This window comes from Schistocerca serialis, chromosome 2 (assembly GCF_023864345.2).
Source record: "Schistocerca serialis cubense isolate TAMUIC-IGC-003099 chromosome 2, iqSchSeri2.2, whole genome shotgun sequence".
Classification (NCBI taxonomy): domain Eukaryota; kingdom Metazoa; phylum Arthropoda; class Insecta; order Orthoptera; family Acrididae; genus Schistocerca; species Schistocerca serialis.
Window position 1 is genome coordinate 1,068,665,904 of NC_064639.1, and position 12,511 is coordinate 1,068,678,414.

At 48.3% G+C, this 12,511-nt stretch overlaps 20 non-coding genes across 20 annotated transcripts; 10 read left to right on the forward strand and 10 right to left on the reverse strand.

Moving 5' to 3' along the window:
* The first annotated feature begins 478 nt into the window (after nucleotides 1-478).
* On the forward strand, nucleotides 479-550 carry Trnaq-uug (transfer RNA glutamine (anticodon UUG)). Its single transcript has one exon. It is a non-coding gene; the product is annotated as a tRNA-Gln (tRNA).
* Nucleotides 551-1,057: 507 nt separating this feature from the next.
* On the reverse strand, nucleotides 1,058-1,129 carry Trnap-ugg (transfer RNA proline (anticodon UGG)). The gene has a single exon. It is a non-coding gene; the product is annotated as a tRNA-Pro (tRNA).
* Nucleotides 1,130-1,686: 557 nt separating this feature from the next.
* On the forward strand, nucleotides 1,687-1,758 carry Trnaq-uug (transfer RNA glutamine (anticodon UUG)). Its single transcript has one exon. It is a non-coding gene; the product is annotated as a tRNA-Gln (tRNA).
* A 507-nt stretch (nucleotides 1,759-2,265) lies between these two features.
* Nucleotides 2,266-2,337, reverse strand: Trnap-ugg (transfer RNA proline (anticodon UGG)). Its single transcript has one exon. It is a non-coding gene; the product is annotated as a tRNA-Pro (tRNA).
* A 557-nt stretch (nucleotides 2,338-2,894) lies between these two features.
* Nucleotides 2,895-2,966, forward strand: Trnaq-uug (transfer RNA glutamine (anticodon UUG)). The gene has a single exon. It is a non-coding gene; the product is annotated as a tRNA-Gln (tRNA).
* Nucleotides 2,967-3,473: 507 nt separating this feature from the next.
* Trnap-ugg (transfer RNA proline (anticodon UGG)) lies at nucleotides 3,474-3,545 on the reverse strand. The gene has a single exon. It is a non-coding gene; the product is annotated as a tRNA-Pro (tRNA).
* Nucleotides 3,546-4,102: 557 nt separating this feature from the next.
* Nucleotides 4,103-4,174, forward strand: Trnaq-uug (transfer RNA glutamine (anticodon UUG)). The gene has a single exon. It is a non-coding gene; the product is annotated as a tRNA-Gln (tRNA).
* A 507-nt stretch (nucleotides 4,175-4,681) lies between these two features.
* On the reverse strand, nucleotides 4,682-4,753 carry Trnap-ugg (transfer RNA proline (anticodon UGG)). The gene has a single exon. It is a non-coding gene; the product is annotated as a tRNA-Pro (tRNA).
* Nucleotides 4,754-5,310: 557 nt separating this feature from the next.
* Nucleotides 5,311-5,382, forward strand: Trnaq-uug (transfer RNA glutamine (anticodon UUG)). Its single transcript has one exon. It is a non-coding gene; the product is annotated as a tRNA-Gln (tRNA).
* Nucleotides 5,383-5,889: 507 nt separating this feature from the next.
* Nucleotides 5,890-5,961, reverse strand: Trnap-ugg (transfer RNA proline (anticodon UGG)). Its single transcript has one exon. It is a non-coding gene; the product is annotated as a tRNA-Pro (tRNA).
* Nucleotides 5,962-6,518: 557 nt separating this feature from the next.
* Trnaq-uug (transfer RNA glutamine (anticodon UUG)) lies at nucleotides 6,519-6,590 on the forward strand. Its single transcript has one exon. It is a non-coding gene; the product is annotated as a tRNA-Gln (tRNA).
* Nucleotides 6,591-7,097: 507 nt separating this feature from the next.
* On the reverse strand, nucleotides 7,098-7,169 carry Trnap-ugg (transfer RNA proline (anticodon UGG)). Its single transcript has one exon. It is a non-coding gene; the product is annotated as a tRNA-Pro (tRNA).
* Nucleotides 7,170-7,726: 557 nt separating this feature from the next.
* Trnaq-uug (transfer RNA glutamine (anticodon UUG)) lies at nucleotides 7,727-7,798 on the forward strand. The gene has a single exon. It is a non-coding gene; the product is annotated as a tRNA-Gln (tRNA).
* A 507-nt stretch (nucleotides 7,799-8,305) lies between these two features.
* Trnap-ugg (transfer RNA proline (anticodon UGG)) lies at nucleotides 8,306-8,377 on the reverse strand. The gene has a single exon. It is a non-coding gene; the product is annotated as a tRNA-Pro (tRNA).
* A 557-nt stretch (nucleotides 8,378-8,934) lies between these two features.
* Nucleotides 8,935-9,006, forward strand: Trnaq-uug (transfer RNA glutamine (anticodon UUG)). Its single transcript has one exon. It is a non-coding gene; the product is annotated as a tRNA-Gln (tRNA).
* Nucleotides 9,007-9,513: 507 nt separating this feature from the next.
* Trnap-ugg (transfer RNA proline (anticodon UGG)) lies at nucleotides 9,514-9,585 on the reverse strand. Its single transcript has one exon. It is a non-coding gene; the product is annotated as a tRNA-Pro (tRNA).
* Nucleotides 9,586-10,142: 557 nt separating this feature from the next.
* Nucleotides 10,143-10,214, forward strand: Trnaq-uug (transfer RNA glutamine (anticodon UUG)). The gene has a single exon. It is a non-coding gene; the product is annotated as a tRNA-Gln (tRNA).
* Nucleotides 10,215-10,721: 507 nt separating this feature from the next.
* Trnap-ugg (transfer RNA proline (anticodon UGG)) lies at nucleotides 10,722-10,793 on the reverse strand. Its single transcript has one exon. It is a non-coding gene; the product is annotated as a tRNA-Pro (tRNA).
* Nucleotides 10,794-11,350: 557 nt separating this feature from the next.
* Nucleotides 11,351-11,422, forward strand: Trnaq-uug (transfer RNA glutamine (anticodon UUG)). The gene has a single exon. It is a non-coding gene; the product is annotated as a tRNA-Gln (tRNA).
* Nucleotides 11,423-11,929: 507 nt separating this feature from the next.
* On the reverse strand, nucleotides 11,930-12,001 carry Trnap-ugg (transfer RNA proline (anticodon UGG)). The gene has a single exon. It is a non-coding gene; the product is annotated as a tRNA-Pro (tRNA).
* Nucleotides 12,002-12,511: the final 510 nt, after the last annotated feature.

Sequence of the window (12,511 nt, forward strand, 5' to 3'; positions counted from 1 at the left end):
TATTCTCAAAGAGGTTTCTTAATCTGACACCTACAACATGCGCTGTGCTGAACACCAGTGTATGTGAATGCTGAAAGAGCTGCTTGAGTTGTGTGACAGTAATTCGACCGTGTGTAGTGCAAATGTTATCGTGTCACGAACAATCCGCCCACTACGTAGCGTTCTGTGTCAGCACGCAGTTTTCGACAGTACTCTGTGTCCATAGCTGTTTTCATAGCTAGGCTGCTTCCAGCACAAAGCATCCGCCATACGAAAGTGGCTGTTTCGCGATTTTGATTACCTGATCCTTCGACATCACTTCATGTACGAATACTGGCAAGAATTCTCGCTACATTCGAAGGTGCTCCTTCCACTTCCAGCCTACTTGGTTGCTTCATTAGCCACGCAAACACTTCCTGAGGACCATACGTGTAATGACTTCGCATCTTATGGGCTTAATTACATGATACCACTGAATTTAAGAGCGCTACAGGCATCCGGTTCCATGGTGTAATGGTTAGCACTCTGGACTTTGAATCCAGCGATCCGAGTTCGAGTCTCGGTGGAACCTGACGCTGTGTTTTGCGATCGTTTCTAGAAATGTGTACGAGCCGGTGGTTGGAATTGTATGTGCAGAAATTTAACTAGGATCATGAAATGCAAAATGTTAATAGCAGTCCACACGTGAATGGGGAGCGCTCCAAATGCTTATGCTTTCGCTACTAGGATTAATAACGGGACGTAAGGGGTTCAACTGCGAGAAGACGACCTCAGCTGTTCCTCCCCGCAGGAAAGACATCTCACCGTTTTGGGTGCTGCATGCGCATTCATTTACCAAACTTGCATGCGATGTACTAGTTCCTGGGGAACGAATAGAATCGTTGTACGTGCCAGTCTTTACGTATAGATATAAGTAAGCGGAGACGGCTTAATCCTGCCACGTAGATTGCTTTCCATAAGACGCACCTGAGAGTCTCATGGGCCGGTGGCCCGACATGCAGTTTGTCCTGCTGCATGGCTTACTTTCAGAGACTCGCAAGTTTATCGTAGTGCTGGGTTGTCGCGAAAGTGAAAAGTAGGGCCTGTCCGGGATTTGAACCCGGGACCTCCTGCACCCAAAGCAGGAATCATACCCCTAGACCAACAGGCCGCACAAGTAAGCAAGTCTGCACCCCGCCACCTACTGAGATCTTGCCGCACTTGCTACTTGCAGCATCCTAGCTGGACCATATTCTCAAAGAGGTTTCTTAATCTGACACCTACAACATGCGCTGTGCTGAACACCAGTGTATGTGAATGCTGAAAGAGCTGCTTGAGTTGTGTGACAGTAATTCGACCGTGTGTAGTGCAAATGTTATCGTGTCACGAACAATCCGCCCACTACGTAGCGTTCTGTGTCAGCACGCAGTTTTCGACAGTACTCTGTGTCCATAGCTGTTTTCATAGCTAGGCTGCTTCCAGCACAAAGCATCCGCCATACGAAAGTGGCTGTTTCGCGATTTTGATTACCTGATCCTTCGACATCACTTCATGTACGAATACTGGCAAGAATTCTCGCTACATTCGAAGGTGCTCCTTCCACTTCCAGCCTACTTGGTTGCTTCATTAGCCGCGCAAACACTTCCTGAGGACCATACGTGTAATGACATCGCATCTTATGGGCTTAATTACATGATACCACTGAATTTAAGAGCGCTACAGGCATCCGGTTCCATGGTGTAATGGTTAGCACTCTGGACTTTGAATCCAGCGATCCGAGTTCGAGTCTCGGTGGAACCTGACGCTGTGTTTTGCGATCGTTTCTAGAAATGTGTACGAGCCGGTGGTTGGAATTGTATGTGCAGAAATTTAACTAGGATCATGAAATGCAAAATGTTAATAGCAGTCCACACGTGAATGGGGAGCGCTCCAAATGCTTATGCTTTCGCTACTAGGATTAATAACGGGACGTAAGGGGTTCAACTGCGAGAAGACGACCTCAGCTGTTCCTCCCCGCAGGAAAGACATCTCACCGTTTTGGGTGCTGCATGCGCATGCATTTACCAAACTTGCATGCGATGTACTAGTTCCTGGGGAACGAATAGAATCGTTGTACGTGCCAGTCTTTACGTATAGATATAAGTAAGCGGAGACGGCTTAATCCTGCCACGTAGATTGCTTTCCATAAGACGCACCTGAGAGTCTCATGGGCCGGTGGCCCGACATGCAGTTTGTCCTGCTGCATGGCTTACTTTCAGAGACTCGCAAGTTTATCGTAGTGCTGGGTTGTCGCGAAAGTGAAAAGTAGGGCCTGTCCGGGATTTGAACCCGGGACCTCCTGCACCCAAAGCAGGAATCATACCCCTAGACCAACAGGCCGCACAAGTAAGCAAGTCTGCACCCCGCCACCTACTGAGATCTTGCCGCACTTGCTACTTGCAGCATCCTAGCTGGACCATATTCTCAAAGAGGTTTCTTAATCTGACACCTACAACATGCGCTGTGCTGAACACCAGTGTATGTGAATGCTGAAAGAGCTGCTTGAGTTGTGTGACAGTAATTCGACCGTGTGTAGTGCAAATGTTATCGTGTCACGAACAATCCGCCCACTACGTAGCGTTCTGTGTCAGCACGCAGTTTTCGACAGTACTCTGTGTCCATAGCTGTTTTCATAGCTAGGCTGCTTCCAGCACAAAGCATCCGCCATACGAAAGTGGCTGTTTCGCGATTTTGATTACCTGATCCTTCGACATCACTTCATGTACGAATACTGGCAAGAATTCTCGCTACATTCGAAGGTGCTCCTTCCACTTCCAGCCTACTTGGTTGCTTCATTAGCCACGCAAACACTTCCTGATGACCATACGTGTAATGACATCGCATCTTATGGGCTTAATTACATGATACCACTGAATTTAAGAGCGCTACAGGCATCCGGTTCCATGGTGTAATGGTTAGCACTCTGGACTTTGAATCCAGCGATCCGAGTTCGAGTCTCGGTGGAACCTGACGCTGTGTTTTGCGATCGTTTCTAGAAATGTGTACGAGCCGGTGGTTGGAATTGTATGTGCAGAAATTTAACTAGGATCATGAAATGCAAAATGTTAATAGCAGTCCACACGTGAATGGGGAGCGCTCCAAATGCTTATGCTTTCGCTACTAGGATTAATAACGGGACGTAAGGGGTTCAACTGCGAGAAGACGACCTCAGCTGTTCCTCCCCGCAGGAAAGACATCTCACCGTTTTGGGTGCTGCATGCGCATGCATTTACCAAACTTGCATGCGATGTACTAGTTCCTGGGGAACGAATAGAATCGTTGTACGTGCCAGTCTTTACGTATAGATATAAGTAAGCGGAGACGGCTTAATCCTGCCACGTAGATTGCTTTCCATAAGACGCACCTGAGAGTCTCATGGGCCGGTGGCCCGACATGCAGTTTGTCCTGCTGCATGGCTTACTTTCAGAGACTCGCAAGTTTATCGTAGTGCTGGGTTGTCGCGAAAGTGAAAAGTAGGGCCTGTCCGGGATTTGAACCCGGGACCTCCTGCACCCAAAGCAGGAATCATACCCCTAGACCAACAGGCCGCACAAGTAAGCAAGTCTGCACCCCGCCACCTACTGAGATCTTGCCGCACTTGCTACTTGCAGCATCCTAGCTGGACCATATTCTCAAAGAGGTTTCTTAATCTGACACCTACAACATGCGCTGTGCTGAACACCAGTGTATGTGAATGCTGAAAGAGCTGCTTGAGTTGTGTGACAGTATTTCGACCGTGTGTAGTGCAAATGTTATCGTGTCACGAACAATCCGCCCACTACGTAGCGTTCTGTGTCAGCACGCAGTTTTCGACAGTACTCTGTGTCCATAGCTGTTTTCATAGCTAGGCTGCTTCCAGCACAAAGCATCCGCCATACGAAAGTGGCTGTTTCGCGATTTTGATTACCTGATCCTTCGACATCACTTCATGTACGAATACTGGCAAGAATTCTCGCTACATTCGAAGGTGCTCCTTCCACTTCCAGCCTACTTGGTTGCTTCATTAGCCACGCAAACACTTCCTGAGGACCATACGTGTAATGACATCGCATTTTATGGGCTTAATTACTTGATACCACAGAATTTAAGAGCGCTGCTGGCATCCGGTTCCATGGTGTAATGGTTAGCACTCTGGACTTTGAATCCAGCGATCCGAGTTCGAGTCTCGGTGGAACCTGACGCTGTGTTTTGCGATCGTTTCTAGAAATGTGTACGAGCCGGTGGTTGGAATTGTATATGCAGAAATTTAACTAGGATCATGAAATGCAAAATGTTAATAGCAGTCCACACGTGAATGGGGAGCGCTCCAAATGCTTATGCTTTTGCTACTAGGATTAATAACGGGACGTAAGGGGTTCAACTGCGAGAAGACGACCTCAGCTGTTCCTCCCCGCAGGAAAGACATCTCACCGTTTTGGGTGCTGCATGCGCATGCATTTACCAAACTTGCATGCGATGTACTAGTTCCTGGGGAACGAATAGAATCGTTGTACGTGCCAGTCTTTACGTATAGATATAAGTAAGCGGAGACGGCTTAATCCTGCCACGTAGATTGCTTTCCATAAGACGCACCTGAGAGTCTCATGGGCCGGTGGCCCGACATGCAGTTTGTCCTGCTGCATGGCTTACTTTCAGAGACTCGCAAGTTTATCGTAGTGCTGGGTTGTCGCGAAAGTGAAAAGTAGGGCCTGTCCGGGATTTGAACCCGGGACCTCCTGCACCCAAAGCAGGAATCATACCCCTAGACCAACAGGCCGCACAAGTAAGCAAGTCTGCACCCCGCCACCTACTGAGATCTTGCCGCACTTGCTACTTGCAGCATCCTAGCTGGACCATATTCTCAAAGAGGTTTCTTAATCTGACACCTACAACATGCGCTGTGCTGAACACCAGTGTATGTGAATGCTGAAAGAGCTGCTTGAGTTGTGTGACAGTAATTCGACCGTGTGTAGTGCAAATGTTATCGTGTCACGAACAATCCGCCCACTACGTAGCGTTCTGTGTCAGCACGCAGTTTTCGACAGTACTCTGTGTCCATAGCTGTTTTCATAGCTAGGCTGCTTCCAGCACAAAGCATCCGCCATACGAAAGTGGCTGTTTCGCGATTTTGATTACCTGATCCTTCGACATCACTTCATGTACGAATACTGGCAAGAATTCTCGCTACATTCGAAGGTGCTCCTTCCACTTCCAGCCTACTTGGTTGCTTCATTAGCCACGCAAACACTTCCTGAGGACCATACGTGTAATGACATCGCATCTTATGGGCTTAATTACATGATACCACTGAATTTAAGAGCGCTACAGGCATCCGGTTCCATGGTGTAATGGTTAGCACTCTGGACTTTGAATCCAGCGATCCGAGTTCGAGTCTCGGTGGAACCTGACGCTGTGTTTTGCGATCGTTTCTAGAAATGTGTACGAGCCGGTGGTTGGAATTGTATGTGCAGAAATTTAACTAGGATCATGAAATGCAAAATGTTAATAGCAGTCCACACGTGAATGGGGAGCGCTCCAAATGCTTATGCTTTCGCTACTAGGATTAATAACGGGACGTAAGGGGTTCAACTGCGAGAAGACGACCTCAGCTGTTCCTCCCCGCAGGAAAGACATCTCACCGTTTTGGGTGCTGCATGCGCATGCATTTACCAAACTTGCATGCGATGTACTAGTTCCTGGGGAACGAATAGAATCGTTGTACGCGCCAGTCTTTACGTATAGATATAAGTAAGCGGAGACGGCTTAATCCTGCCACGTAGATTGCTTTCCATAAGACGCACCTGAGAGTCTCATGGGCCGGTGGCCCGACATGCAGTTTGTCCTGCTGCATGGCATACTTTCAGAGACTCGCAAGTTTATCGTAGTGCTGGGTTGTCGCGAAAGTGAAAAGTAGGGCCTGTCCGGGATTTGAACCCGGGACCTCCTGCACCCAAAGCAGGAATCATACCCCTAGACCAACAGGCCGCACAAGTAAGCAAGTCTGCACCCCGCCACCTACTGAGATCTTGCCGCACTTGCTACTTGCAGCATCCTAGCTGGACCATATTCTCAAAGAGGTTTCTTAATCTGACACCTACAACATGCGCTGTGCTGAACACCAGTGTATGTGAATGCTGAAAGAGCTGCTTGAGTTGTGTGACAGTATTTCGACCGTGTGTAGTGCAAATGTTATCGTGTCACGAACAATCCGCCCACTACGTAGCGTTCTGTGTCAGCACGCAGTTTTCGACAGTACTCTGTGTCCATAGCTGTTTTCATAGCTAGGCTGCTTCCAGCACAAAGCATCCGCCATACGAAAGTGGCTGTTTCGCGATTTTGATTACCTGATCCTTCGACATCACTTCATGTACGAATACTGGCAAGAATTCTCGCTACATTCGAAGGTGCTCCTTCCACTTCCAGCCTACTTGGTTGCTTCATTAGCCACGCAAACACTTCCTGAGGACCATACGTGTAATGACATCGCATCTTATGGGCTTAATTACATGATACCACTGAATTTAAGAGCGCTACAGGCATCCGGTTCCATGGTGTAATGGTTAGCACTCTGGACTTTGAATCCAGCGATCCGAGTTCGAGTCTCGGTGGAACCTGACGCTGTGTTTTGCGATCGTTTCTAGAAATGTGTACGAGCCGGTGGTTGGAATTGTATGTGCAGAAATTTAACTAGGATCATGAAATGCAAAATGTTAATAGCAGTCCACACGTGAATGGGGAGCGCTCCAAATGCTTATGCTTTCGCTACTAGGATTAATAACGGGACGTAAGGGGTTCAACTGCGAGAAGACGACCTCAGCTGTTCCTCCCCGCAGGAAAGACATCTCACCGTTTTGGGTGCTGCATGCGCATGCATTTACCAAACTTGCATGCGATGTACTAGTTCCTGGGGAACGAATAGAATCGTTGTACGCGCCAGTCTTTACGTATAGATATAAGTAAGCGGAGACGGCTTAATCCTGCCACGTAGATTGCTTTCCATAAGACGCACCTGAGAGTCTCATGGGCCGGTGGCCCGACATACAGTTTGTCCTGCTGCATGGCATACTTTCAGAGACTCGCAAGTTTATCGTAGTGCTGGGTTGTCGCGAAAGTGAAAAGTAGGGCCTGTCCGGGATTTGAACCCGGGACCTCCTGCACCCAAAGCAGGAATCATACCCCTAGACCAACAGGCCGCACAAGTAAGCAAGTCTGCACCCCGCCACCTACTGAGATCTTGCCGCACTTGCTACTTGCAGCATCCTAGCTGGACCATATTCTCAAAGAGGTTTCTTAATCTGACACCTACAACATGCGCTGTGCTGAACACCAGTGTATGTGAATGCTGAAAGAGCTGCTTGAGTTGTGTGACAGTATTTCGACCGTGTGTAGTGCAAATGTTATCGTGTCACGAACAATCCGCCCACTACGTAGCGTTCTGTGTCAGCACGCAGTTTTCGACAGTACTCTGTGTCCATAGCTGTTTTCATAGCTAGGCTGCTTCCAGCACAAAGCATCCGCCATACGAAAGTGGCTGTTTCGCGATTTTGATTACCTGATCCTTCGACATCACTTCATGTACGAATACTGGCAAGAATTCTCGCTACATTCGAAGGTGCTCCTTCCACTTCCAGCCTACTTGGTTGCTTCATTAGCCACGCAAACACTTCCTGAGGACCATACGTGTAATGACATCGCATCTTATGGGCTTAATTACTTGATACCACAGAATTTAAGAGCGCTGCAGGCATCCGGTTCCATGGTGTAATGGTTAGCACTCTGGACTTTGAATCCAGCGATCCGAGTTCGAGTCTCGGTGGAACCTGACGCTGTGTTTTGCGATCGTTTCTAGAAATGTGTACGAGCCGGTGGTTGGAATTGTATATGCAGAAATTTAACTAGGATCATGAAACGCAAAATGTTAATAGCAGTCCACACGTGAATGGGGAGCGCTCCAAATGCTTCTGCTTTTGCTACTAGGATTAATAACGGGACGTAAGGGGTTCAACTGCGAGAAGACGACCTCAGCTGTTCCTCCCCGCAGGAAAGACATCTCACCGTTTTGGGTGCTGCATGCGCATGCATTTACCAAACTTGCATGCGATGTACTAGTTCCTGGGGAACGAATAGAATCGTTGTACGTGCCAGTCTTTACGTATAGATATAAGTAAGCGGAGACGGCTTAATCCTGCCACGTAGATTGCTTTCCATAAGACGCACCTGAGAGTCTCATGGGCCGGTGGCCCGACATGCAGTTTGTCCTGCTGCATGGCTTACTTTCAGAGACTCGCAAGTTTATCGTAGTGCTGGGTTGTCGCGAAAGTGAAAAGTAGGGCCTGTCCGGGATTTGAACCCGGGACCTCCTGCACCCAAAGCAGGAATCATACCCCTAGACCAACAGGCCGCACAAGTAAGCAAGTCTGCACCCCGCCACCTACTGAGATCTTGCCGCACTTGCTACTTGCAGCATCCTAGCTGGACCATATTCTCAAAGAGGTTTCTTAATCTGACACCTACAACATGCGCTGTGCTGAACACCAGTGTATGTGAATGCTGAAAGAGCTGCTTGAGTTGTGTGACAGTATTTCGACCGTGTGTAGTGCAAATGTTATCGTGTCACGAACAATCCGCCCACTACGTAGCGTTCTGTGTCAGCACGCAGTTTTCGACAGTACTCTGTGTCCATAGCTGTTTTCATAGCTAGGCTGCTTCCAGCACAAAGCATCCGCCATACGAAAGTGGCTGTTTCGCGATTTTGATTACCTGATCCTTCGACATCACTTCATGTACGAATACTGGCAAGAATTCTCGCTACATTCGAAGGTGCTCCTTCCACTTCCAGCCTACTTGGTTGCTTCATTAGCCACGCAAACACTTCCTGAGGACCATACGTGTAATGACATCGCATCTTATGGGCTTAATTACATGATACCACTGAATTTAAGAGCGCTACAGGCATCCGGTTCCATGGTGTAATGGTTAGCACTCTGGACTTTGAATCCAGCGATCCGAGTTCGAGTCTCGGTGGAACCTGACGCTGTGTTTTGCGATCGTTTCTAGAAATGTGTACGAGCCGGTGGTTGGAATTGTATGTGCAGAAATTTAACTAGGATCATGAAATGCAAAATGTTAATAGCAGTCCACACGTGAATGGGGAGCGCTCCAAATGCTTATGCTTTTGCTACTAGGATTAATAACGGGACGTAAGGGGTTCAACTGCGAGAAGACGACCTCAGCTGTTCCTCCCCGCAGGAAAGACATCTCACCGTTTTGGGTGCTGCATGCGCATGCATTTACCAAACTTGCATGCGATGTACTAGTTCCTGGGGAACGAATAGAATCGTTGTACGTGCCAGTCTTTACGTATAGATATAAGTAAGCGGAGACGGCTTAATCCTGCCACGTAGATTGCTTTCCATAAGACGCACCTGAGAGTCTCATGGGCCGGTGGCCCGACATGCAGTTTGTCCTGCTGCATGGCTTACTTTCAGAGACTCGCAAGTTTATCGTAGTGCTGGGTTGTCGCGAAAGTGAAAAGTAGGGCCTGTCCGGGATTTGAACCCGGGACCTCCTGCACCCAAAGCAGGAATCATACCCCTAGACCAACAGGCCGCACAAGTAAGCAAGTCTGCACCCCGCCACCTACTGAGATCTTGCCGCACTTGCTACTTGCAGCATCCTAGCTGGACCATATTCTCAAAGAGGTTTCTTAATCTGACACCTACAACATGCGCTGTGCTGAACACCAGTGTATGTGAATGCTGAAAGAGCTGCTTGAGTTGTGTGACAGTATTTCGACCGTGTGTAGTGCAAATGTTATCGTGTCACGAACAATCCGCCCACTACGTAGCGTTCTGTGTCAGCACGCAGTTTTCGACAGTACTCTGTGTCCATAGCTGTTTTCATAGCTAGGCTGCTTCCAGCACAAAGCATCCGCCATACGAAAGTGGCTGTTTCGCGATTTTGATTACCTGATCCTTCGACATCACTTCATGTACGAATACTGGCAAGAATTCTCGCTACATTCGAAGGTGCTCCTTCCACTTCCAGCCTACTTGGTTGCTTCATTAGCCACGCAAACACTTCCTGAGGACCATACGTGTAATGACATCGCATCTTATGGGCTTAATTACATGATACCACTGAATTTAAGAGCGCTACAGGCATCCGGTTCCATGGTGTAATGGTTAGCACTCTGGACTTTGAATCCAGCGATCCGAGTTCGAGTCTCGGTGGAACCTGACGCTGTGTTTTGCGATCGTTTCTAGAAATGTGTACGAGCCGGTGGTTGGAATTGTATGTGCAGAAATTTAACTAGGATCATGAAATGCAAAATGTTAATAGCAGTCCACACGTGAATGGGGAGCGCTCCAAATGCTTATGCTTTTGCTACTAGGATTAATAACGGGACGTAAGGGGTTCAACTGCGAGAAGACGACCTCAGCTGTTCCTCCCCGCAGGAAAGACATCTCACCGTTTTGGGTGCTGCATGCGCATGCATTTACCAAACTTGCATGCGATGTACTAGTTCCTGGGGAACGAATAGAATCGTTGTACGTGCCAGTCTTTACGTATAGATATAAGTAAGCGGAGACGGCTTAATCCTGCCACGTAGATTGCTTTCCATAAGACGCACCTGAGAGTCTCATGGGCCGGTGGCCCGACATGCAGTTTGTCCTGCTGCATGGCTTACTTTCAGAGACTCGCAAGTTTATCGTAGTGCTGGGTTGTCGCGAAAGTGAAAAGTAGGGCCTGTCCGGGATTTGAACCCGGGACCTCCTGCACCCAAAGCAGGAATCATACCCCTAGACCAACAGGCCGCACAAGTAAGCAAGTCTGCACCCCGCCACCTACTGAGATCTTGCCGCACTTGCTACTTGCAGCATCCTAGCTGGACCATATTCTCAAAGAGGTTTCTTAATCTGACACCTACAACATGCGCTGTGCTGAACACCAGTGTATGTGAATGCTGAAAGAGCTGCTTGAGTTGTGTGACAGTATTTCGACCGTGTGTAGTGCAAATGTTATCGTGTCACGAACAATCCGCCCACTACGTAGCGTTCTGTGTCAGCACGCAGTTTTCGACAGTACTCTGTGTCCATAGCTGTTTTCATAGCTAGGCTGCTTCCAGCACAAAGCATCCGCCATACGAAAGTGGCTGTTTCGCGATTTTGATTACCTGATCCTTCGACATCACTTCATGTACGAATACTGGCAAGAATTCTCGCTACATTCGAAGGTGCTCCTTCCACTTCCAGCCTACTTGGTTGCTTCATTAGCCACGCAAACACTTCCTGAGTACCATACGTGTAATGACATCGCATCTTATGGGCTTAATTACATGATACCACTGAATTTAAGAGCGCTACATGCATCCGGTACCATGGTGTAATGGTTAGCACTCTGGACTTTGAATCCAGCGATCCGAGTTCGAGTCTCGGTGGAACCTGACGCTGTGTTTTGCGATCGTTTCTAGAAATGTGTACGAGCCGGTGGTTGGAATTGTATGTGCAGAAATTTAACTAGGATCATGAAATGCAAAATGTTAATAGCAGTCCACACGTGAATGGGAAGCGCTCCAAATGCTTATGCTTTTGCTACTAGGATTAATAACGGGACGTAAGGGGTTCAACTGCGAGAAGACGACCTCAGCTGTTCCTCCCCGCAGGAAAGACATCTCACCGTTTTGGGTGCTGCATGCGCATGCATTTACCAAACTTGCATGCGATGTACTAGTTCCTGGGGAACGAATAGAATCGTTGTACGTGCCAGTCTTTACGTATAGATATAAGTAAGCGGAGACGGCTTAATCCTGCCACGTAGATTGCTTTCCATAAGACGCACCTGAGAGTCTCATGGGCCGGTGGCCCGACATGCAGTTTGTCCTGCTGCGTGGCTTACGTTCAGAGACTCGCAAGTTTATCGTAGTGCTGGGTTGTCGCGAAAGTGAAAAGTAGGGCCTGCCCGGGATTTGAACCCGGGACCTCCTGCACCCAAAGCAGGAATCATACCCCTAGACCAACAGGCCGCACAAGTAAGCAAGTCTGCACCCCGCCACCTACTGAGATCTTGCCGCACTTGCTACTTGCAGCATCCTAGCTGGACCATATTCTCAAAGAGGTTTCTTAATCTGACACCTACAACATGCGCTGTGCTGAACACCAGTGTATGTGAATGCTGAAAGAGCTGCTTGAGTTGTGTGACAGTATTTCGACCGTGTGTAGTGCAAATGTTATCGTGTCACGAACAATCCGCCCACTACGTAGCGTTCTGTGTCAGCACGCAGTTTTCGACAGTACTCTGTGTCCATAGCTGTTTTCATAGCTAGGCTGCTTCCAGCACAAAGCATCCGCCATACGAAAGTGGCTGTTTCGCGATTTTGATTACCTGATCCTTCGACATCACTTCATGTACGAATACTGGCAAGAATTCTCGCTACATTCGAAGGTGCTCCTTCCACTTCCAGCCTACTTGGTTGCTTCATTAGCCACGCAAACACTTCCTGAGGACCATACGTGTAATGACATCGCATCTTATG